At 33.7% G+C, this 18,628-nt stretch overlaps 1 protein-coding gene across 3 annotated transcripts in view; it reads right to left on the reverse strand.

The window, feature by feature from the left end:
• LOC137924497 (glucose transporter type 1-like) overlaps positions 1 to 18,628 on the reverse strand; it is a 41,896-nt gene that overhangs the window by 22,479 nt on the left and 789 nt on the right. Inside the window, exon 1 of one of the 3 annotated variants that reach the window (XM_068767892.1) lies at positions 1,001 to 1,103. The exons of the other annotated variants lie outside the window; for them this stretch is intronic. The gene's annotated coding sequence lies outside the window, so the exon portion shown is untranslated. Of the gene's footprint in view, positions 1 to 1,000; positions 1,104 to 18,628 lie in introns of those variants that run through there. 3 annotated transcript variants of the gene reach the window in all.

Here is an 18,628-nt window from a genome sequence, read left to right on the forward strand (position 1 = left end):
TTTTTCTGCGCCTATTGAGTTTTTGGCCAGTTATTTTCAGCAGATCAGCTATCCGGGATGGGGATAGCTAACTACTGTTAATGTTAACATAATCGTCGATTCAAATGCTCGTGAAAATGACTACTTGAATAAAGATATTTTGATTTTTAGAAAATTTGGTCTAATAGGGGGAGGAGAATAGTCTGTGAAGATTTCATAAGCCGTCGTCAGTCCAGAGCATCTTACCCGGGCCCTCTCCCTACAACGCGATGAAACCGCAGAGTGAATTCTTGGACAGCTGAGAAGTAAGGGCTCTGATGATACACTGTACGTTTACTATTTTTTGTTTAATCTATTTATTCGGAACAATATAACATATTTATAAAATTGTTCAACAAATTCTTAAATTTTGCACTCACTATCTACTACATTGATATTTACATTCATCACAAAACAAATACCCTAATCGCCTAAATTTTACATAAGCCTACAGTGTACCACTGGGCATGAACATGGTCTTTCTCCTTCTCTAAGTTTCGCAAAAGGTCTGCCGTATTTAAAGATCAATGTAATATGGTGTAAATGACATTTGCTTTAAAATATCTATTACAAATATTAGCTTAATTGTACTCTACTAGGATTTTTGTAAACATAATTCATGATCGTTAGATAACGGATACAAATATTTTCTAAAACTATTTATCTTCATTCTTTCTTGTACAGTGTACGCTCTCTTTCACTCACCATTAAAAAAGAAATACGTACACGCTCTGCGGTAAGAACGTATTCGTTTCACTAATATTTTTATAATCTAACAGGAACTTAATCTATTCTTGATTATTATTAGCATAGTTACGTTTCATTAACATTAGGTAAATAATTTTGTAATAAATCAAGGCTGAATGCAATAGCGTAACTTTTGAGCACTAGTTTCACTATACGTAAACAAAATTTCGTCACAAACCGCATGAAAGTAAACGCTGATGATTTTTATGTGAACAGAAAAAACAGCAAATTTTACCTTAGCTTTGCAAACACTTGTGTACACACAAAATTGACGTTAAATCGAAGAGAAACAGATTATAACACGCGTTAATAACGCCGTAGCCGTGCGGTGAGGGCGACGGACCGGAACCGACTGACTTGCACAAATACTGCCTCGGCTTCTACCGCTGGACGTAAGGCTGGTAACAGAACGTGGCAGTTGACATCGAAATCACACGGTTAACGAATTAACACAAGTTCTGTGTGTAACTACCTTAATTACATTATTTAAGTGAAGGGGTAATTTTAAATTATTTTTTTCTTAGGCACGATGATTTTAAACGATTTTTATATTATTTAAGTAACTACATAAAGATTATGTAAGGGACTCCTATTTCTAATGACCCTTAATTTTTTTTTTTTCGGAATGCGACCTCCAGTAACTTCTGGCAGTACGTCTACAGGGAAAGATAGTTAATAATCTTTTACTTTTTCTTGGTCGATCATCTTCATTTATATTTATTTATATAAGAAAACCTTGGTCGAGGATTCGACTAGATTCCTTCACAGGTCTCTTAGACCTACTTTTCTGAGTGTCTTCATTATTGTGAAGCCGTCACCACTCGCACTGTTCCAGTAAATAATAATTAATTTTAATGTATAGTCTTAATTTTGAAAACGTTTTATCATATACTTTACTTTGTTATTTCTGAAACTATTGATTTATGAAGAAGGTGTACATTATTTGATTGGAAATAAGCTGTTTAATCTTTTATACCTTTGATCAATCACTCTGCATACATAAAATTAATATGATATGATATTTTTTTCCCTAAAACATTGTATAAGGTTTACATGGAACAAAAATACAATATCCAATACGACTTCCGTTTGCAATTATTGAGTATTTTTGATACCATATCTTGGAAAACCGTGTTTTTCACATAGCCTATTGTAGGTCCCCTGTACCCGTGTTGTACAATGATCGACATTATTAATTTGCGCCCGAGAAAATAGAACTAACAGTGTTGTGCGTCAAAAGGCATTACAATAAACATAATGTTTTAATAATAACGTCTTTTTTAATTAATAAAATTCAAACTAATTATTCAATACAAAAACAAATAAAATATATACATAAAGATAAATTTAGATGCAAGGTGTAGATAAAAGTAATAAATTTGTAAAAGGCATTATTTGTAACGTAACACAACCTCGTTAATATAAAATCAACGTTTAAATAACAAATTGGGTTTTAAAATTTCCACCTAAATTTTGATGATTGCCAAAAAATGTTAACACTTTGGTCTCGTAGAAAAGAATTTGCGGTCAAGTTCTACGAATGCTGTCAGTGTGGCTAAAGTAAATAAAAAATGCATTATGACTATTTTCAACCGCTCAAGATAATTTTTTCGTACTAAAACTGTCAAAGATATAAAGGAGTGAAGATTTTTGATTATGAAGACGAATCAAATTCTATGATTGCGAGATTTTTGGCCGTGGCTTAAAGATTTTGGGAAAAATAACTTTCATATTGCCATAAAAACACCACTGAAAATGCTAAAAATAAGAACACGCTAACAGTTGTTTACAACGCAAAATTTGGTTAAATTTCTGCATACAAAAAAGTGTTAGGTAGTGAAAAAATAGTGAGGGACTTCGAAACAAATGTTTTTGACTCACATCATAATTTCAGTAATGGAACTCTTGCCCGTCTTACTAATGGCAGGTCGGACTGATTCGTATGACAGTGGTCAAAGTCCAAATTCTGTCGACCAAACAATGTTTTTTGTTCAGAAAAATGAGTGATAGGTGTAAGTATAGCGAGTACCAAACATATTCGTACGAATGGTTACCCTAAGCAGAATGGTTAGCATGTTACGGAACATGCTTGTGTGAAAGTGCAGCATGCGAATATTTAAATAAGACACATGTATCTGCGTAAATTTTGAAATAGTTCCTTTTATTGGTATATCTACCAGTAACTCATTGAAGCGCCGTCAACATAATGCACAATTTGTTTTTTGTTTAACTAAGATTTCAAAATCTTTGAAATTATAATAGTTACGGATTAAAAAAAATTAACATTGCATTTGGCAATTTATAACAGCTGATACCAAAAGTTATGTGCTATTTTTTTTTAATCCTGACAAACGAATACGTTATGACTGTATATAATATTGCGTAATACTTGGAAATAAAATTAAAAATATTATAGAACCTAATTAAACATCTATTCATAGAATCATGCAGAACATAGCAGAATTATATTTGAAAATCTCACAGCAGAATTATATTTGAAAATCTCGTGGCGTTTCAACTTCAAAGTATAAAAAAGTCCTGAATTTATTTTCCCATTTATCAAACGATATTATTTCGATGGTTAACACACCATAAGAGTGCTTGCAATTAAAACTTTTCTTCTCGGGATTATTTTAAATTAATTATGCCTTTGTTAGGCTTGTCTATGGTTAATACGAGGCAAAGTCTATGATGATAAGATACGATTTTTCCTTTGAAAAATTAAACAGGAAATTTATTCATACAAAAAATCTAAACATTACAATTTTATCTATCAATTAATAATCGTTTATTAGGATTATTATCAATCAATATACTAATCACACGCGATAAGTAATCGAATAAAAGTTTGGTAAGTACAAATCAGATAAGATCCAGGGACAAAAAGGTATTACGTCACATAGCAATAGCAAATATTGACACGGAAAACAATCTATTGGATAGAAACTTACACACCATGGCATCAGCGGGATTTTTTATGCCATATCATCAACCTGATAATGTTCCCAGAGTCCACAGTGTTCCCACTATTGAAGAGTGTGGATAGGTTTTGCTCCAAGTTTACACAGATGTTTTCATTCACAGTTTGTGACCAGTTATAATACTACAAAATTATTGCAACAAAACGAAAATCCATGATCGTTAAGCTCCTTGACCAATACGCTTAAATCAGTTTGTTATATCAAAGATTACTTGACTTCGTACTGTAGAAAGATTTTGGACCGTCGCAGAGCGATAGAAAAAGCTAATGATTACATCAAAATGAGTGTTCTCTTGAAATATTGAAGACAAATATTTTGTTTGCCTGCTGGAGACAACAGGTGTGTTGTTAAAGTGTTTTTCTCTCCATGACAAGCTTGATGAACATTGGAAAAAAGATTTGATAATGCCGTATTCGAGCGCTTAGCAAGTTATTTGTGTTTACAGAAACATAAATAAATATACTTTTTTACTTTAATAGGTTTGAATACGATGTGTAGAGTTACTTCAACAATTCTAATAAGTACAAGTTTAAATACGGTCTGTCATCATAATCATCTCAGCTAAAGGACCTCTACTACGTGATATTGGCTACGTGACATTTCGAAATAGTAAAGGTAAGAGCTTGCACCCAGCACTTTCCGACAAATCTAATGAGAATGACTGTCTACCTTATCACCAAACGACCTTGACCTTAACACCAAACGACGATTGCCGTTTTGGAGCAGGTTTACTTACGCAAATACATCACACAGATCTTTTTGGAGTAAATTCAACAGTCTTTTTTCAAAACTGTCTGGGACTCAAACAGTTAAGATACGATCTGTAGAAGTTGTAAAATAATATCTACAACTTCAGAATTGTTTTAATAAGGTAACTGTACAGTGCCCCAATATGGGCAGCTACTAAGGCTATTCAGGTATTTAGGTTGTAAGTCATTGTACCGTATATAAAACATGTTACAAGCTTAGTAATTTGAAACGTTTAGTATGTCATTCAGTAAATGTTGTATATTTTCAATCTAGGTAAATTAATGGCTCGTTATCACGAATCGAGTCAGGACATTAATTGATCAATTACGACACGCAAGTTGCAGAATGGTATTAAAAAGTCCGAAAAATATTTTTGTATCTTCTTTTTTTCAGTCAATAGACGCCCACTACAAGACGTAAGCCAGCTCCAAAGATAGCCACGATGACAGATCTTGAGCTGCCCGCATCCTGCAGCTTCCCGTGACCTTGACTATGTAGACGGTCCACCTAGTGTCCCTTCCCACTCTGAGTCTATACTTACTTATGTAGTTTTATATAATTCCTTTGAACGCTAAACTTTTAGACAAATCCGACAGCCCCACGCACGTTCACAACATATCCTCAGCACATCTCTAACATTGGTCTTATCAAATCCAAAAAAGCAATGGATTTGTAATATTGAAGATGAATATTCATACGAATAGTACAGAAAAATTATCTAGAATCCAAACCCCGGTTTAAATTCAGACCTTCAGAACGAAATGAAAGTAAACAAATCTCGAATAAAGAAAACTTCATCAAAAAAATTATTACTATGAGGATACCACATTCGTCTAATCAAAATATATTTCTACCTACACATTATTTGCAATGAAGAAGAAATTTCTAGAACATTATAATTTTCATAAAAATTTCCTTCACACGCACCGTATCATTGTAGTAATTGATAATTCTGTATGTGGTGAGGTTTGTCCGACCCGGTAATAACTTTTGCTGACATCATTTCCCTTGACATCTCGTGTCTCTTGAATAACAACATAATTTTTATCTTACGATTCAGCATAAAACAAATTAAACATCATATAAAATAGACCAATGTTTATTAAAAAGCCGACGTGATTTCAAATAGAATATTTATTGATAGAAATATTCATATGCTTATTCATGATTGTTACGAACACAGCAGAATTATTCTTTAATAAGCGGATATATCTAAACGTCTATTTACCGATGAGCCACATCCATACTTTTTTTTTACTCGTGTGGAAATTCTGCATGGGATACCCCTCCGCTGCGAGGGCAACAAAAGGATTATGCTGGACTCCTACTGACTAAAATCCCACGGTCTTCTTGAGCACCTTTTGTTGAAGCTACGGGAACGCTTTCGCATACTACCCCCAATTTCAACGACTGTGGCCCAATGCATCCTAATCCATCCTAGATCAGGAAATGATATTGCCTCCCTCTGCTTATACATATTAGTTACAGGTATAAAAGCATTTAAGGGGTGAATGTACAGCACATTTAATATCAATAAATATACGGCATGTTCAATCTTCATAAATGAATGTTTTCAAAAATAATAACGTAGTGATACAATTGTAAAAGAAACGCGTTTTGAAAATTCGTACTACTACATACTAAAATTAGTTAATATTTACAGGCTGTCCCTGCACACTGACTGCCAAAATTTATTTGCCTGTCGCATTCCAATAGAAACAATACATTAATGTAACATATATCTGTGTGATCACTTGAGATCTTTTGGTTATAAGTGTAAAAACTTCAAAGGAGTGAATTTGTTAACAAATGGGCTACACATTTACACTTTTAAAACTTTTACACTCATTTGCAATCACCCTCTATAAGATAATCATACTGATATATATTCCTTAATATTTTTTTCTAGTGTAATGCGACAGGCGGATAACTGTACTAGAAATTGCCAACGTTCGCAATATTTTGACTGCAAAATGCTTACGAAATAGCTTTTAAAATTTTTTTTGCTATAATTTGTGTGGTACATACTCGACTTAAACATTTTCATTAATGTAAATAAAAACGGGTGTTCTTTTGATTGTCTATCTATAAAAACTTAACAAAAATCATTCCACTAAGTATTTAATACTGTTTTGTAACTTTAATATTGCCTAAACAGTATTTTACCTCGTTCGTTAAAAATCTCAGGTGCTTATTTCATGCTTATCTACATAACAATGGTCGCCACCCTTTGGGGTTTTCCAAAGCACTGCGTCATGTTACCGTAACCGCACGTAAGTAATACATTTACAGGCAATGCACATTTTAAAAGTTAAATTTATATATATATATTTATACAATGGTCGATTTGTATGACTAATAAGCTATCGTTTTCCTTTAAATACAGACTTAATTTCATCAAACATGACTGATCGAGAAACGCGATATATATATTGTATCTGTTGATCTTAATACTGCTAGCCCGGAGATTTTTGCAACTAAGCCAGAACTGATTTCGGAGAACTCAACTAAACAAAATGAAACTAGCCCCAATTCTCAAGATGAACAAAGACGTTCGTAGGAAAGTAGACTATACGCGTGTGAGTTTAGAATATAATGAATGTTGCAATAAGTATACGACGTAAAAGCGTGGCTTACCCAGCGATCAAAGGTAGGATACGAGTTGTACCTCGGATCGCCCTCGCTGTGCACTAAGGCTAGGGCGCGATCGGGTGTCCGAGGAAATGAAACGGTTTGTGAATTGTGCTGCTTTGATTCACCGTACTCGGTAAACGCAGAAGTTAATTGATACACACCGATTTTTTTTTATAAATATTTTATGGCAAAAACAAAAAAGGGTTTTAAAAAAAAATCATACTAAAATGCTTTTTTATACCTTTTTAATGTGTTGTGTTTTATGTGTGTAAAAGTAGATACATGGAAAATATATTTATAGTTTATCTTTAATTTCATGACAATGACATATTTTTAAAGGTTACGATATCTCAGTTTTATTTTTATATTTTCATTGCAACCTATAAAACCTTTTCAGTTATTCATTTTTTAATTTATAGCACGTAACGAAGGTAAGTATTTTAAGTTCGAATGTGAAAAATATTTTTCTTTAGCCTTTTATATTAAACGAGTAGCTGTCCTCCGCCCGCGTGGTTCGCACTAATTTTTGTGGTTGTCATTATATAATTATATCATACAAAATTTTCAAAATAAAAGTAGCCTTTTCCCCCCATTTATTACATCAGGTACCTGACCGTATATTCCCCGTCAAATTCAGCCCAGTCATATCAGAAATTATCCCGAATAAACCGGACGATGGATAAAAATAAAAAATATATGTAATTTAATATGCACCTTATATATATTCACATGCATGTAGTAAAAAGCAGTTATTTTTTTATAATTACATACAGACATTTCAATTTTATTCATTTGTATAGATAATTTATCGGATTGCGTCAGGCACGCGAAATAACAAAGGCTTTCACAGCTAGCTTCTAGAAAATAACAAGAGATGTTATAGGTCAGGTGAACCTATAACATCTCTTGTTATTTCTCGATACTACCATTTCCATAACGGATGTTACAAAACAATATCCTATGCAATCTATGGTCTTTTAGATACACACCATAAGCCTGGATTTTCATCACCATCAGTGAACATCGTTCACATTTTTATCATAATCTTAAATTCTTCATTCTCTTCATCAGACAAAATGTATATGCTTATCTGTTAAACGTAATTTGCATCTCTAATTCAGACTTGTTGGTTATATAATTGTGCTTAGACTAATACGGGTAATTTTGACACCAAAAAAACACAATACTAAGTACTGATTTTATCAAAAATTCACAATCTCTTTATAATGGAGAGACAAAACTTATTGCGTCTGCTTATTTTTTGTTAAATCCATTTTATTAAAGTCATAACATTATTTATTAATAATGTCCAGCAACGTTTATATAATTTTGTCTTAAAAAGATTTTGTATTTCTTAATAGACCTCTACAAAATAATGTACCTCTACAAAACAGACTGCGTTACAATTTAAGTTAGTTTTAAAGACGTTTAGTATGAGAAAGAACTACGATATAAAAGATAACACTGTTTATATTTACTATCATAGTTGAGCATAAGCACAATAACTTGAGACTTTACAGTGAAGAATAATTTATATTTTAGTAGCGACACATAAATTAAGTTTAAAATTCATTTCAAGTGGACTTGCTCGCCTAGTATTTGCGTTTTTTTTCCTTGTCAAACTTTGAAATAATTTAAATTTAAAATTTTGTTGATATTATTAACATTACATAAAGACAATGTATAATTGTCTGTTCATAAAAGTGTGGACCTCCCCCCAAAGGTCGCCACCCTAACCGTTCTTGCGATGCCCGCAGCGAACTTCCGCGACCTTGACTATGTCATGTCATGGTCCAGCTAGTCGAAGGCCTACCCACGCAGCGTCTACCAGCTCCTCAAAAACCTTTCAACCCCAACGGCCATTCTTTGCACGTGCGATGTCCCCGCCTACTGCCACTGCGAGCCACGTCAGTGACCTGGGTTCCTCTGCGTATTCCTCTTGTTATGTCTTTTTATTGCATTTTAACATTAAAATTCACTTAAATTTTTTACCATTTGTTGCTTACTTTAATTTAAATAGAAAATTAATCGAGCAACGCCATCTATATTACATTGTTAGAATTAATTTTATAGGCATATTTACAATAATTTATTCATGGCACGTATTTAACGTACAAATCGCGTTAAATACGCGCTATGAAACACACAACATAAAACGTTCGAGCGTTTTATAACATAAGAGGCTTTAAAGGTGACTTTAATTTAAGGCAGTCTATGTTTTTCCATTGTTTCAAAAATACCTCGCAAAAACACTTGTATTTAAAACAATTTCCTGCAATTGTTTTAAATTCTTTGAAATTATTAGTCATTGTAATGAAAAGGACAAGATTTAAACATACCTTACATTTACGTTGCACACAATTTAATTCCTTTGTCTTGCTTTATCCAGACAAAAAACTTTGCTAGACTATGTAGCGCTGTGACAATCGAAGCATTTGATTTTAGGTGTTAGGTATGACGCAGTTATTGATTGATCTCAATTATATATTCTTCACACAATAAGACGAAAAACTTGCGTAGTCAATATAGTGTAAAGGGATGATGTTAAAACTTAGTGAGCAGTGGTAGCCAAGCGGTAGAGAACAGACTGAAGATAGTATGTCGCGGGTTTGGTTCCCAGAAAATCAATCTTAGACTATTTAGAGTTCGTGTTTTAATTATTTAGGATTTCCACTGCTCACAAACAAGTTTCAGGAGGATGCACAGCAACGCCCTCTATGTACCTTAGTACCACATGCGATCGCCAACGCACCTGCCAGGGCTGGCGATTATGGTATCTACACCCATAGACATATCTTATGCCTATGCCTTGCAATGGGCTTTAGCGTGTTAGGGAGACGGAAAAGTAATGTCGCTTTCTTAAGTTAAATTCACATGACTACATTTTTAACAAGTTTTTATTTTTAATCAATAGTATATTCACCATCGTAATCAACAACCTTTTGCCATCTAGTATACAAATTTTCAATGCCGGAACGGTAAAAATCGATCAGTTTTTATTGTAAAACAGGTCGACAGAAACGACATTACTTTCCGGTACTAATATTATTTTCGTAATTTATACCATATCCATATGAGTAATCAATTCTTAGATATCCTGCTTTTATTCAAATTATCCAACACTATCGGCCACCTACCACGTCAATCATTCCGCCCTAAACTATACGAGGTAATGAAGATTAAATGATTGCTGCCAACTGCCAATTAAGATAATTGTCAATCCGGTAAAACGTAATCACATAACAAAGGTAGGGTCCAACTCTTCTATTGGCACAAAGAAAAGAACTAATAGTCCAGTTAAAATAAACGTTGTAATTAGCGGATAATTTAACTGCAGTTTACTCATATCCACAATATTTACATACAGGATGTTTCTAAATAAATGTAAAAGCGTTAATGGGGAGAATGTATAGCTTATTAAACAGCCCGTAGTTACTAGACCTTCAATCACTTTATCTTAAATTTTTGCTGTTGAATATAAAACTTTTATTCTTTACTTGAAATAAAATTATGAATATTGTTCACGCTTAAAATAATGTTTTAATTGTTTATAACCTCAGGGAGATGAAAAGACGTGTTTAATTTTTAGAAAGATACACCATTTGAATTTCATTTACTAAATTAGTTTTAGGAACACTTCGGATTCTTGGCTTCCTAGTGAAAATACAGGGTGATATGATTGGTTATAGGTGTTAAAGGCTTTAAAAGGGAAAATGTACGGTACAACTAAATTTAGGTTGCTTCCCCTGGACCTTCGGGTCCAAGAAGCAGCCCGCTTATTTGAAATAAGAAAGGGTCATTCCCGGCAGGTGGTAGGGGACCGAGACCTGGAGGTACCGGTCAGCTACCTGAGACTACCGCACCCGTCTGGTCAAGTTGGTGTGGAGTTCTCCTGTCTGGGGGAAAGTGCGGAGGAAGTCCGACTTGCCACCGCGGCTGCCGACTTGGTAATTTATACCGACGGCAGCCGCATAGAAGATAAGGTGGGTGCGGCGTTCTGCGTCAAGCGGGGCGCCGCAGAGCTGTACACAAAAAAGCTCAAGTTGGGCAACTTCTGCACCGTATACCAGGCAGAGCTGCTGGCTCTAGCTGAGGCAACAGGGTACGCGGCCGGCGAGTCAGCGCAAGCCTGCGCCATACTGAGCGACTCGCGGTCCGCCCTCGAAACTGTCGCAAGATCGGACACCCTCCATCCCTTAGCGTTAAGAGTGAAGGAGAACGTGATGAAAGCGAGAGAAAAAGGGAAGGATGTAAGGTTGTTTTGGGTGAAAGCGCACGCGGGGATGGAGGGGAACGAGAGGGCGGACCAGCTGGCCAAGGAAGCGGCCCTGAAGAGTAAATGCAAACCTGTATATGAGGAATGCCCCATCTCATTCGTCAAGCGGCAACTGAGACTGGAGTCGCTCGACGAATGGAACAGGAGGTATGTGGAAGGAACGACGGCTTTGGTAACGAGGATGTTTTTCCCGGACGCCGTCTCAGCCTACCGCGTGCTCCGCAGCATCGAGGTGGACGCGGTCTCGGCCCAGCTCTTCACGGGGCACGGGGGGTTCTCTGAGTACCTTCATAGGTTTAAACTCAAGGAGGACCCCTCGTGCTTCTGTGAACCGGGCGTGGACCAGACCGTGATCCACCTTGTGGCCCGGTGTCCCGCATTCGGGGGACTCCGGTTCGGCTTCGAGTGCCGGTCTGGGGTTCAAATCAGGGAGGAGTCAATAGCCTCCCTGATAGGCGAAAGTGTAACTAGGAACGAATTCCTCAAGTATTGCAAAACAATAATAACACAAGCAATACAAAAAAACAAAACTAGGTAAAAGAAAACAAAAAAGACTGAAGTAAAATAAATAATAACTATAAGTAAACAACTGTGATAACATACCTAGTAAATAAGATTTGTAAAACAAAATAAGAGGATGAAAGAAAGAAGAGTAGAGTAAAAGGGCATAAAAGAAAAGAAATATAACATGATAGAGAGAAAAGAATAAAAGATAATAAGATGAATGACAGATGATTATGGAAATAAAAAACTTTGTGAAAAAATATTTGTAAAAAAAGGTCCCTGTCCTAAAAATCAGATAGGGGTACGAGAGGCCCCCAATAGCGGGGGTCATTAAAAAAAAAAAAAAAAAAAAACATTAACGGTTTTAGAAATATTAAATAACATACGATAATATAGTAAGATAAAGGGTTTCCAAGATTCTGTTTTTCAAGTTATAAGCATATTTCATTCCAATAGGAACAAAATGTTACGTATTTTATTGGAAAGCTGTAACATTTATTACTCCTATTACCAATTAGCTAGTATAAATAGAAGTCATACCATATCAGGTGAACATTTTTATTACAAGTAATTAGGAAAAAAAGAGTACGGTGTCTGCTTACGTCGTAGTCACAATGCGCCCCAGTTTAATTTATCTCGCACCAGAGATAGCGTCTACGTGGGAATGCAGCAATAACTTGCGACGCAACTCCTGACCTCATTTGATCTCCAATACCTTTCTCATATTATTAAACAATCTCACTTAAATGGACCCATGTTTATATAACAATCGCTTTTAAAAATAATCATTGTCAATTATATAGTCCTGTTATAATTAACTAACATCGTTTTCTATTTTCGGAACTAGATATTGTTCATTTACGATATACAGGATGATTAATTTAATGCATAGTTCAATTAATCTATGGTACACACTATCCAAATATCAATAATATCAGAAATAATAAATAAAGTAATGATAATAATTATATATAATAATTTATAATAAGAAAAACAGTGCAAAATTCGGATTACTTCACTTTTAAATTTAATTATTGTTTACTATCTGTTAGTGCAAATTTTATACTCCCAGAAGTTATTTGCCTGTTGCATTCCAAAGAAAAAAATAAATGTAAACTAAATATGTACGAGATATATTTATACTTGCTCATTGTAAATAGGTGTAAAATCTTTAAAGACTTTTTACTGACAAATGAGCTATATATTGTCCTCTTTTTACAACTATAACCAATCAACCTGTCTATGAATTATATTGAATATATTGGGGAACTTAATAGAAAAGTATAAATACATACAAAATTGTTATCAAAAAAAATTCTTCTCTTAATTATTTTGAGAGTATAATTCCATTGTGCGTGTTTTTAGTTTATAAATAGAAAATAAAATCCAACTAATAAAGTGTTTTCTTTAATAATTTGCAATTTAATTATTCATACAACATCATGAGATAACATAACAGTATTGCATAATATCCTTGTAATTATCCAACGATCAAAAAGCTTAACTAACAATTACTTCAATTAATTGTGAAGCTAACAATCGTAGCTTGACAACAGTAATTGTAGCAATTTCTATGTTCAGCGGACTGTACCACAACAATATGTCTAGATTAAAACGAAATACATCAAGCCAAAACGTTTATATTTAAGTTTACCTAAGTCTAGAAAAAAAGAAAGATAACTCGCCGAATCCAACTGTGATGGACAGAAAGCTCCGAAACATCTCGTGCAAAATACTTCAATGTTTGAAGATGAAGATCTTTGACCACTGTTTGCTATCAATGATAAGAGACGTCGTTAAGTTGAGACTTTTTTTAAAGGCCTATTTAAAGAATCAACCGAGCTTCTCAGCGAGATTAAATCAAAAATTACGTGATCCGCAGAACCAAGTAAAACCGACGTAGCTCGAAGAATTGCTCATCTGACGTGGCAGTTGCGATGTACACCGCTTGTGCAACCGACGGTCGAACGGTTCTCGAGCGACCACGCGCGGTAGACCCAGGAGCGAATAGACCGACAATAAAGTCAAGGTCGCGGGAAATCGCTGGATGCAGGCAGCTCAAGACTGGCCATCGTGGCGATCTTTGAGGGAGGCCTATGGCTTACAGTAGACATCTATCGACTGACATGATTATGATGATCTTTACCCAGTATTTCAAAACTTCTTTGAGCAAAAGAATCTTTTTTCCAAAACTAACTGTTTCCTCATAAAAAAATTACAAAAAAAATCTAAATATTTTTTCGTATTAATACAAATACTGAAAAGTGTACTAATCTTTGAACTAAAATATTAATCGTTGTTATAAGAATTTGGTATACGAAATACAACTTATAAATTAACTTGATAATTTTAAATAAACACGTATTAACTGATAGGTGACGATTTTTACATTTATTCGATCTCCAAAACCAGTTTTATTAGAGTCGACACCTAGGAAACATTTTGTAATCTTCGAGTCGTTATCAACCACTGAGAAACTCTAATCTGTGCAATAATTATGACTACAAATTTCTTTTAAAATACGTATCTTTCCCAATAAGCTGGATAAAACAGCTATCTGTTGTATTAATAAAAAGGTTAAGTTTTGACATAACACGTTTATGTCAAATGTTATTTGGATACATTGTCAACAAAAAGCCTCTCTCATAGAGATTAGATACATTACATTTTTTTCGCTTTACTAATCCTAGAACAGGGGTTAACATTTTTTGCAACTCTCAAAAAATGTTAAATATCCCTATTTTCTATGCAAATACTTCATGCACTTATTTTTAAAATTTTATTATCTTTAAAGTCAGTCTTGCCATAAATATTATTACAAAGTAAAACAACATTTTTTTATTGTACGTTACAATTATTACTATTACAGTGTGTTATTTTAAAACATTAATATAAATCCATTAAAAATATATAAATCTTATTCGAAGTGGTCTTCATTACCTGCAATACAGTCTTTTAAAACTTTGAGGTCTGTTACCAATAGCAGCACGCACTCTTTCTATAGCAAAACTCTTCGCTGTCAATCGTATGGATTGTTCTAAGGACTCCAAATTAACATGGCGTTTAGAGCAAGCCTTACTCTCTAAAACTGACCATAAATCATAATCCAGTGGATTAAGGTCAGGTTTACTTGACTGCCAGTCTTCAGTTCTGATGAAGTTCAGAACGTTCGTTTCTAGCCAAGATCAGATGGATCAAGCTTTATGACCCGGCGCCAAGACTTACTGAAAGTATCATTCTCAGTTGTTGAACATGTTTATATACTTATGCCTATGTTTTGATATCTTCACAAAAATATGTCTCAATCACTCTTTCATAGTTAACACACCAGAAAACCATCACTAAAATCTGATAATGCCCACGTTGCACTCTATTGATTAATCGGGAAGGTTCATTAAAGCTTTCAGTATACATACGGTCATTTTTTTTTTGTTAAATTATTCGTCAATTGTAAAAATTTGCTCATCGTTAAAAAAAAATTCTGCAACCTCCCTTTGCGTACCGCCTAATTAGTTGATTTGATTTTAGACCGTATTCTTTTTTTTAATTTTTAGTTAAGAAAGACCAGTACTCGTTTCTTACAGGCTACAAGTCCTTGGTAATGTATGAAAATACGAGACATGGGTGCTTCCTTTATCTCCAGAGATCAAATCTTTTGTTGAACAGGATTTCTTAGAAATCTTTCCCGTTCTGCTTTATTCGTCTTCTGTCTCAAACAAGTAGGTTTCATTGTACGTATCAATAGCATAGTACACATTTGATTAAAACCTAACGTATGGAGGATTTTATAAATTGTATTTGGCACCATACCTACTTTATCTAATGCTATCGCAGCGACTCGGTTCTCTTTATCACCGAATTCCATTTTAACATCACAAAATATTTAACAATATATTGGCGCGAAAAAAGGAAAAGACAAAGAATAATCATATAAAAATGACAGTTTCTAAATTCAAAAACAATATTTTGTTTATTTTTAATTATAACAGTGCTTATAGCCAGGCTAAGTATTTATCACGATGTCGTTGAGTAATACCATTTCAAGCAAAAACAAGCTATTTATACCACTGATAATTTGTTTTTAATATAAAAACAAACACCCGATAAAAATGATTGCGCCGCGCAGAATACAGTAGGTATTCCAGTATTGTATAGAGAACAGAGTTTGCACTCGGATCATCAGACCAGCTCGGCCTACCGATCTAGTTTGTGTATGCTATTTAAAACACCATCGAAACATCATCATCATCATCATCGTACAAGCGGATAGTCGTTCACTGCAAGACTTAAGCCTCCCCCAAAGATCGCTACGATAACCAATCTTGCGCTGCATGTATCCAACGACTTCCTGTGATCCTATGTCGTCGTTCCACCTATTAGCATATAACTTATAACGCCATCACAATATACATGGAATTCCATAACTGTTATCTGTTTGTTTTATTTATTTAATTAGACATAAAGATCGCTAAACAATTTTTTTCCTTCCGAGGGTAATGGCTGAGAACATATGCTTTATATTATGAAGAAATCATATTTACGGAGACAAAGTTGCGGGCATTGATTAGTGTATGATGATTTGCAACTGCGTTTCAAGCGTACGTATAGTGGTTGACAGTCACGCAACGATGTAGTTAAATACGCTTTAAACGGCTCCCAGCTGTAATTGGGTAACCAAACGAAATCGTCTATTGAATTTTTTTTTGCAACTTCGTAAACACTAGCATATGAACGTCGTGGTTAAACTGTAAATCCTTATATGAAAGCTTTTTTCGACCATTGTTGCTTTATTGAAATTTTCAGATTCATTGGGTTTAGTGGACCACTTCAGTGATGGCATGTAGCCTGAACATTGTGTTCGATAGCAAAGATCAAGGGCTCCCTCATGAATTTCAGCTCGCGACTTTACTACTTAAATTAGCAGATCGGGCGGCAACCGACCTTCAAGGGATGCCCCATAAAGTGACCTGCACAAGAGACCTCGATAGGGAACCTCGGCTTTGGCTGTCACTCGATACAGCGTTTGGCATTAAGACTCTAGAACGCCTGGGATGGCTGAACCTTCACTTTGTCAATTCCTTTTGCCTGGCTAACATTATTAAGAAACCCCTGCAACGCCTGTATTTATAACTATTGGGAGCCCTACCCCTGTAGTTTAACCGACCACGCCGGCTATGGTAGCTTAGGCTCAATAATTACTGTATATGAGGTCATAAGCCATATGTTTTAAAATAATTTTGGAATTTTACTAAAATTTAAAATCCATATCATGGTCATTAAGATTAAATATCAGTCATATTTTTCATGACACAGCTTCAGTATCAAGGAAAATATTAAATTATTTGCAGCCAATTAAGAACAAGACAAATTAATTATGCTAAAAATATAATCATCAAAAATCATGAAAACAAGGCATTGTATAAAAATGTAGTATCAAAAAATGGCATGGTTATATCACCATTCTCTTACCCGTTAAATATGCAAATACAAGTTGAGAAGCAGTGAGCCAGGCCAAAAAAATCATTCTGTCATGAACGAATTGAGTGCAATTTAACTCCGCATCACCCTTTCATAGCCACTTAAATGCAATTAATTTATGGGTTCATGATAAGTTCTCTCAATCTTCTTTTGCTACTCAAAATAATAAATTTTTAAAATATAGGTATTATCTGAGATAATTTTTTATTCAATCATATAGAAACCGTCAGGTTCCTACAGATGTAGAAATAAATTTGAAGGATAAAAATTAGACTAATTCTGACATGAATAACACAAAATCAAACAGTTAATTTTAATTCAGAAATATGTGATTAATAATTAACAAAAAAGTATATTATAATCAGTGATAAAGAAGTATAATGCATCTTAAACATTTATCAAAATTTTCATTGTTACAAACCCAAAAGTTTGATTAGTGTTTCAAGTGAGGATTATATTTTCCTTATCCCATAACAAATAATAATAGAAGTACAAACAATTGTGTAATGAACAAAATTGTAAATTGACTAGATGTTTTTCAGTGTTCATAAGTGGTGTGACTGTGCAAAAAGCAATTCACAATGAAGTGGGAAAATGACTTGGCTTTGTGCTACAACAATACAATGAAATTAGCATGAAATGTATATAATGATAACATAAATAATATAAAAATTTCTGTACTTTACATTAAAAGTGGCAAAACAATTTTCACCAACAACAAGAAACTAATAAGTTGTTTATCAAAATAATTAAAATACGCATGACTTACAACAAAAAATAAAAGTAATTATTCATTTGACCCACAATTTATCAATCAGTAGAGACTAATAAAAAAAATTTCATAAACATTTTTACCTGAAGATCACAGACTCTTTTTTTGAATTTATGAGTGTTTACTAATAAGAAATATAAATAAAATATTTCAGGGTATGCAGAACAAAAGTATCTAATATGAATAATAAAATAAACCACACATACATTTAAAATATAAAATTATAAAAATAGAAAGATGTTTTCAGTCTTGAATTTTTTGACCCTTTACTTCACTAACTTTTTTACAAAAAATAATTTTGAATATTTATTTCACATATAATTAATTTTGATTAATTGCAACTTAAAATTTATAGCATACAGTAACACATTGATTCTAAAAATTAATTTAAATAAATAGAAGTATCAAAAATGTTGTAATTTTCATCAATTCAATAAATTAATGTTAAAAGGAACACCTAAAAGTTAT

This window comes from Battus philenor, unplaced genomic scaffold, assembly GCF_028537555.1.
Source record: "Battus philenor isolate CCGP_79_NKW_IND1 unplaced genomic scaffold, ilBatPhil1.0.hap1 SCAF_10, whole genome shotgun sequence".
Lineage (NCBI taxonomy): Eukaryota > Metazoa > Arthropoda > Insecta > Lepidoptera > Papilionidae > Battus > Battus philenor.